Raw genomic sequence first — 6,556 nt, 5'->3', positions numbered from 1 at the left:
TTTGTCAAGCATCCACATTGTGAGTTGTGACAAGTTCTCTGATGCTTTGCACAGCCACGAAATAGATTAATGAGGCCGGAGTTCTCTTCTTAGACATCGATGCCCTGTGGCTCTAATCTATGTTTTGTATTGTCAGATGAATAAATTTTTTGCAGGTAAGGTACTAAGGTGTATGGTGCCTCTAAAAGAGAAGGCCATATTTCATGAGATTCACACGCTAGTCCTAGCAATTTGCAATTTGGGGTGAATTGCTTGGATTCTTCATCACCCATGACTTTCTTCAAGAAAGATACATTGCCATCAGGTTTAGACCTTCGACAAGTGCACCTCAGTCAGTGAAGAACTAAGGTCTTCCCGCGATTGTGATCTCCTGCTCTGGAGACGCTGTTTACTTCTGCGTGGAGGCCAAAATGAGCCCATGGTTCTACTTTCAAACTGCATTTGCCCCAAGCTACCAGATGAAAAACTATGTGGTACACTGCTAGATGATGGATATAAGGAAGATTCAGAAAGCTGGATACCATTGCCACCAAAACCATGCCCAGGGTCAAATGCTCTCTGTTGAGTACTAGCAACTGTAGGACTGAGTGGCATTTTCGCTCTTCCATCCCCTGAAAGACAAAATCAACACTACTTAAGAAGTAGCAATAGGCTGTGTACGAGTAAGAGGAACTAGAAAGAGCGATAGACGTGATAGATTACTGCGATTAAATTCTACTCAGCTAACTATCAGTTTATTGTTACCAGAGAGAAATCTCTTCCCGATTTTTTCAACCACTAGAGTTTCCACTGATCCAATTTAGATACTCTGATGATACAAATGCTAGTTCCTTAAAGTAACCCCAAAGATGCATCGACAACAGGTATTATAGGATAATTTGGAATTCTGAAATTTTCTTCCAAATTAATTTTTAGAACTGGTGCTCCCTCCGTCCCAATTTATGTGGCGGTGTTTGACTGGGCACGACATTTAAGAAAGAAAGAGTTTTGAAACTTGTAGTTTAAAATAAGTCATCCCCTCAAAGACAAAATCAACATTACTAAAGAACTAGCAATAGGCTGTCTACGAGTAACAGGAACTAGAAAGAGCGGTAGACGTGACAGATTACGGCGATTAAATTCTATTGAGCTAACTATCAGTTTTTTTGTTACCAGAGAGCAATCTTCCCGATTTGTTCAATAACTAGACTTTTCAATGATCCAGTTTGGATACTCTGATGATACAAATGCTAGTTCCTTAAAGTAACCCCAGAGATGCATCGACAACAGGTATTAAAGGATAATTCGAACTCTCAAATTTTCTTCCAAATTAATTTTTGAAATTTAGTGCTCCCTCCGTCCCAATTTATGCGACGGTGTTTGACTGGACACATAGTTTAAGAAAGAAAGAAAGAGTTTTAAAACTTGTAGTCTAAAACAAGATATAGACATTTGTGTGGTTAGATAAAATGCAAATTTTAAAGTTAAATTCCTTCTAGATAAGGAGGTATGATATTCTTTTTTGGACAGACTAAAATGGGAACAAGGCTTAATCAAATATGAAAACATTCTTCTTTTCTATTAACTACTCTTATGTTTTCTACTTGTGTATAGAAAAAAATCAGATAATACACCCAGAACGATTTAAGTCCCAAATTATAGAATTAATGTCTTTAGCTACAGAATTAATCACGTGCTTATAAGAAAAGAATACCTGTACTAATAGGACTCCGCCGTTTGAGACTGAAAGGAGCCGGAATACTGATTATGGTTGATGCACCGTTATGTCTGAAAAGGGGAAGGTATGGCCTATGGAGGAATCTAGGCACCCAATTCACTACACATGATAGCGCACAGAGTAGAACAGCCAACGAAGTGAACAGTATTGCAAAAAGAATAACGGGATGTATCTTCTTGCGTAATATATCATAACCATTAAAGTCCGTCCTGCTTAAAACTGCTTTTCCAGCTTCCAACAGAGCAACCCCAAGCGTCCATGTAATACTTCCAGAACCAATGGTTACCTGACTATCTGTAATGTGCAAGCCATCTCTCAATAAAAAGACAATATATGGTGCTCTGAAGCAATACTGTTCTATGAAAGGTTGAGGTGAAACACTAGTCCTAGCAACATCCCAAGTCTTCTCACAGAATTTGCGACCCCTCTCCAATATATCATCCAGCGCAGCATCAGAAGTCAAGTTAAAAAATCGGTAGACCACATAGAAACCAGAGATAGCATAGAACTGGCCGAAAGGACTAGGAAGTTTCTCAGCAAGAGCACATGGCTGCAACTCACAGTTAATTCCTGGACTTTGACCTGACCATTCAGACAAGTTGACTGCAACTTTTGCAAGCGAGTTGCAGTGTTCCCATTTTGGAGCTCCAACAAGCTTAACGGGAACCCCAGGTTTCCCTCCTTTACTTATAAATTTTTTTCCAGAAGGGTTCCCATCTTCTTGGTGTAGAGACACACAATGAGAACAGATGTATTGCTCCTGGTAACCAGAATGCAGACAGGGATGCTTGATCTCAATGTTCCCACGGGCGAGATCTGCATCAGTGATCTTGGGAAGCCTCTTAAGCAGGTAAACCACAGACTTGTCAAAAGCATCATTCAGGCCATAACCCGCTAAGGAGTAGGCAGTGAGATGATGATTAACAGGACCAATGTTCAGCTCCAAGCTAGTTTCATCATGAACACTTTCTTTACTTTCAAAAGTAACTTGAAGTGATGAGCCATCTAAGTCAAGGGCACCAAATGTCACCTTTTGAGGTTTTGCCCCCAGTACATGAGTGTGATAATTCATAGCAATCCATCCATAATACGCTTTCTCCATGCCAGTGATGGTTTTGATCCATTCTCTCTTGCACAAGAAAGGCGAACTTTTCAGAATAGACCAAGCATTGTTAAGAAGCCATTCTGAGTCAGAATTTGGCAGCCTACGTACACCAGCTGTAGCAAAAAGAAAGACGGAAGTAGCCTTATATGCATGTTTAGGTATTTGATTCTCCGCCCATCTAATTAGTGGCTTAATTGCTCCTTTCAAGCCAGATATATTGTGCACTAACTTGTCAAATCCAGGTTCTGTCTCCATTCTATTGTAAGCCCGTCCACTCTGAGATCTTGAATTTCTCTAGAATCCTTCCGGCAGTGATCTCAATACAATAGGGAGACTGTCATCCATTTTATTGTTAGGGGATGCATGATATACATAAGCACGAGTTCCGGTGCTACCACAATCAAGGACAACATAGAACTTGGACCCTCGATAGAACAAGTTAAAATAATAATATGATACATATAGGAGAAAAGCAAACAACAACAAACAGAGGAATACAAAGATAACTCGCATCCATTTCTTTCGTGCAGAAGCAACCACTGGCGGTCCCTTCTCCTTGGAAAAACTTGCGCGAGCAGTTTCTCTCTGAAAAAAAGTTTGGCTTGTTTGCATTAGTTGAACCCCTCTCTGTTTCAGCGTTAATATCACCATCATCCAGATCAAGCCGCCGGTACGCAGATAGATCTTGAAGGGAAGAGGACAGTCTCAACTTGTTCTTTTGACCTAAGCTGTAATTACTAAGTGAAGCAGGGAGAGGTGGCAACCCCGATGACGCATTCAGAATACTAGACATCTTTGTGGATGAGAGACGATCCGTGGCAGCAGAAACAATTGCTGCAACTTTATTAAGCACCATATTTGGAGAATTTACTAATTGCAAGCGGAGAAACTGTTCAAGTCACATTTATCTAGTTCCTCACATCGTACTAGAAAAGCTCATTGACCATCAGCAAATAGAGACAACAATCTCATAATCCTAGTACTGAATGTACTATTGACATCACGTATAATGAGCAGTGTCCTGCAGGGATTATCGCACTGATATTAGCAACATAACAAAAGAAACTGAATCACTTGAACACAGTGTACTTAAATGGAGAACCAAGCACCAAACACCACAGGTTTTTCCATTTAAGCTTCAAATAAAGTATAATGTTAAATCATTCATTTGTACCATATGATTTGGCATGTATACCTTAATAATACTGTCAACTCAACCGAAAACAAACCCCCCAAAAGAAGAACTTAAAACGATCAATGCATACAGAAGGACAACAATCAGGCATGGTCCCCACGGCTTTGGTCTAACGGTAAGAACGCAGTGCGTGATGTGTAGGTTAGACTTAGGCATGTCATGAGTTATTTAAATAGAGAAAGTAGAGAAGGTTAGAGGGCCGGTCCATTATCCACAGAGTCTCAGACAATGCGACATTGGCCCAAGGAATTCCTCAATAATTAAAAAAACCGACAAGTAACAAGACATGGGTTAAGGGAAAAATGAATATTAGACCAAAAGTCAAACAGAGGGCAAAGTTGATTAACTTTGACCCTTTTCCCTAGTTAAGAAAGCCAAACAAAAAATTACTACTCATCACTAACTGAGCACAGTTCCAACTTCCAAGTATGGAATATCTATATATGTATTATAACATAAAATTGCTAGCAATTCTATAATATTTTTCCAAATTCTGTGATCGTAGAAAATCAAAATCTGGATAAAGTTATCATCACTTGTATACATTAACAATTGCAGCAAAATGAGGAAATAGTAGAGTTGCAGCATTAGCTAAGTCTTGAAGTTTGCAGATCTTCAAGAAATAAAAACACAACCGCATTGATCGTGAAAACTTAAGATCCTAAATGCATCATGCAATATTATCGGTAAAAGTTACTCGCGGATTGTCGGGATCATCCTGTACTGACTCGTTTGGCTGCACCAACAGAAGCAAGATCGCTATGAAGATTTTTAAGTAATGCAGATCCAAAAGGAGGTTTGCTTTTTTAACCGAACCAAACGCCAGCTAAAAGGTCTGCCGTGTTGATCCACTCCACCACCTTCTTCCGCCTCCCTCCCTTTCTCTACTCAAAAGTTTCACTCCAACGCAAGTTTTAAACGTTTTCAGGGGCTCTTTTCTTGTCTTTCTAAAATCTTAAGTAGAGTAAAAAGGTTGCAAAACTTTTTGGGAAATTATGTAGTACTATTAAAATGTCAAATATATGCTTAGAGTTAGACTAGTTATTAGGAGTTCTAATTTTTTGTTTCTCGTTAGGAGTTCTGATTGAAAAAAATATTAGGGATTAATGTAAAACACTTTATCATGCAAAAGATGTTACGAAACGTTTTTGTAACTTCTCTTTCTGTTAGAAATTACCGTCTCTTCTAGAAACTTTTAGTGTGACCCACATATAAGATAATAAATTATTTAACTTGTCTCTCAAAAGAAATAATATATCAGATAATATTCTGTACTTATACATATATGGTAGTTTCTTTGATGGAAAGAAATTACCATATATTAGGAGTTTCTAGGGTAATTATAATTTATGGAGAAGTCCCTAGGGCTAAAGTATTTGCCTAAGAGTCCCTAGCCTACCTATAAATACGCATGTGACTCCATCAGTCTGGCATACTACGATAGGCACAGGCTAGAAGGCTCTCTAGGTTTTCTGCTAAAGATTTCAAAGGCAATTCTCTATATCACTTGAACAACCATGGCTGAAGGTAAATTCCTATTAATATTCCGCTGCGTTGGCTCTGTGTTTGTATTCGAATTTTCAACATATGATATCAAAGCCTGCCTTTTAGCTATGTTGTTCAATATATGTTGATGGTAATAATAAATACTCCCTCCGCTTCAATTTATGTGAACTTATTTCCTTTTTAGTCTGTGCCAAAAAGAATGACCTCTTTCCTTATTTGGAAACAATTTACCTTTACACAAAGATTTATAGCCACACATAATATATGTGCCTCATTTTAGACCACAAGATCAAAAGTCTTCTCTCTTTCCTTAAACTCCGTGCCCAGTCAAATGAGTTCACATAAATTGAAACGGAGGGAGTATAATTTATCATGTTTCGGTAACAATAATTTGGTAACATGGAGTTGAACCCCCGTCGGCAAATTAAACTTCAACTTTCAAATTTCGAGTGTTTGTTGTTACTGTTTAATGTATGAGCATTATGTATCTCTATAGACATGTTTTAATTTCATGTTTAAAGAGAAAGAGAATAATCTTTGTTTGTTCTGATGATTCAAAACAGATTTAGGTAATTCTATTTGATTGATGCTTTCGTCACTTTATAATAGATCAATATGTTGTGGTTCTAGCTATTCTTTTTTTGTAATTTTGTAAGTTACTAGGCAATGATATATCTTTTTTTTTTGTCATAAAAGAAGTACTTATATTAAAAATTAAACACAAGTAACATTACAGGGAGATAGATGCGCTATAGGCATCACAGGGGTTATGCTAGTAATATTGTGAGTTGTTACAAACTCCCCCGTATGGGGTTCACTACTAAACAAAAAGTTACTATTACAAAAACTAGATAGTGGAGGAACAACTGTGGTTGGTTTTTTAACGAGCCTCCGATGTAGGGTTCCTGCTTTATCTTGTTGGTAGAAAGGCTCGACAAAAGGTGGTGGATTGGCAAAAAGGAGATTGTTGTTCCCCATTACATGCGTTGCTTCATACTTTGCTAAACTATCTGCAACAGAATTTTGCTCCCTG

The 6,556-nt window shown here is 38.1% G+C and overlaps 1 pseudogene; it reads right to left on the bottom strand.

The window, feature by feature from the left end:
- Positions 1-306: 306 nt before the first annotated feature.
- Positions 307-3,735, bottom strand: LOC104220035 (probable apyrase 7; annotated as a pseudogene).
- Positions 3,736-6,556: the final 2,821 nt, after the last annotated feature.

The sequence above is a fragment of the Nicotiana sylvestris genome, chromosome 3 (genome assembly GCF_000393655.2).
Source record: "Nicotiana sylvestris chromosome 3, ASM39365v2, whole genome shotgun sequence".
Lineage (NCBI taxonomy): Eukaryota > Viridiplantae > Streptophyta > Magnoliopsida > Solanales > Solanaceae > Nicotiana > Nicotiana sylvestris.
Note: the sequence above shows the minus strand (reverse complement) of the source record. Positions and strands in the feature narration are given on the sequence as shown.